Source organism: Barbus barbus (assembly GCF_936440315.1).
Source record: "Barbus barbus genome assembly, chromosome: 3".
Lineage (NCBI taxonomy): Eukaryota > Metazoa > Chordata > Actinopteri > Cypriniformes > Cyprinidae > Barbus > Barbus barbus.
In genome coordinates, this window is record NC_136731.1 from 42,947,801 (window position 1) to 42,949,756 (window position 1,956).

Here is a 1,956-nt window from a genome sequence, read left to right on the forward strand (position 1 = left end):
TTGAAATCCATCTCTAGAGTGTAATGAAAATAATCTCTTTCTTCTGGAATAAGGTCTGATTGTTGCAGGGTTTGATAGTGCAAGTGTAACAACAATTTTATAGTCATTTATATATTTTGAGATATGAATTTCAAAATGAATATAAATTGTTTTGTTGTATTTTTTCCACAGGTGATAACAGGCTTCATGTCAGTGAACATCAGTATCAAGGTGGTGTGATTGATCTGTCTAGAGTCGGTGGATCTTCTGTCAGAGGCAGGTATGTTTTTACCTTGCATTGTTTGTGTGTATTGCTGCATAATATTTCAGTAAATTATATATATGATTGCCACAATAATAAAGCCAGCCTTTGATATTACTTGAATTCAGGATTTAACCTGTCACACACCATTATGTCTCCTTATATACCTGCCTGATTTCTTGCTCAGACGTTTTATGATGTCTAACTCGGACAGCTACACCTTTATACTATGTAATTCAAGGTAATGTTGGTCTTGTAACATTCAAAAAATCTCTTGTTCCTTGTCTTATGTAATTTTTATTGGTATTTATTCAGGGGACATTCTCTAAAAGACTACCTGTCTTTATCAGAAATGTCCTGTTCAGTTTTACAGTTACACACCTAGTTAAGGGTCTTTCTGAAGGGCATCACAGTGGGAATGAAGAGGGAGTGGAGAAACGGCTAAAAACACAGCTAAAATCTAACACGCATTTAATGCAGAAAATCTTTTACTGACATAAGATTATTGTAGAGTAAAATATCATATAAATACATGTTGATTACTTTTTTCTAATGCTTCGTTCATAAAATGGATGCAAATCTTGATGCAGCACTGGCGCACGCTCCAGGAACAGCTGGGGGTGGTGGATATAAAAATTGAGCCATAAACAACTTTCACAGACTCTCAAAAACATTTACATATGTGTTAACCACAATCCAGTATTTTTGCTGTTTACTTGTTTGATTTATGGCTGTTTAACAGTAATGCAAGGCTATTAGGAAAAAAAGTAGTGCTTCCACAGCTCTGACTTCATGCATCTATGGTGGAACACATGAATCACACTCCACTGGAAGAGCAGGTGGTCGTGGACCAAGAAAATGAGAGTAAATATTTAGATTTTTTTTTTTAAAGACTCTAATAATTACATATGTGTTAACCATGATCCTGTACTTTTGTTTTCTTGTTTAAATAATGTCTGCTTAACATTAATGTAAAACTGTTAGAGAAAATGCCATTGCCACAGATTTAGAATGAACCACATTCCACTATTTTTATTTTCTTGTTTGAATAGTAGCTGTTTAACAAATGGAAGCCATTTTTCAAAAAATGTAATATTCTAATGTAATTAGAACACTATTCTTCTTGCTGAAGTCCACGAATAATGTGTTAATGTTTGTGATGTACACGTGATTATAGTAACGTTTTATAGACATTCAGGTCTGACTTGACCAATTTTGGACCTTTTTAGAACCTTTGTCAAGCTCAGATGTATAAACCTTGAGACATTATTGAATGCCTTTTAAAAATGTTACGCAATGGGTGTGTGATTATTTTAGATGCAATCTTATGTATACACTTAAATTATGCAGCAGCACAAAAGATGACATATTTAGACGTCCAGGGACACGCAGCAAAGACGTGCAGTTCACGGCCAGATAACGTCAAAGACGTCCGTTCAACTTTCATTTTGGAACTATTTTTCAACCATGACGGGACGTGACGGAGGGACGTCTTTTCAACGGTCATTAAATGTCCAAATGTTTGCTGGGATTAAACTGACTTAAAAAATCAAGTTGAATCTAGTATAACTTACAAAAATTTAAAACAAAAATCATTGTTTAATTTTACTGCATTCTCTATTTTCTTTGTAAAATTACATTTATTTCACTTCCTTGAACTGCTGCACAAGCATATTCATTTTTAAAGCTTAATTGAACTGAGACAGAAACACAGA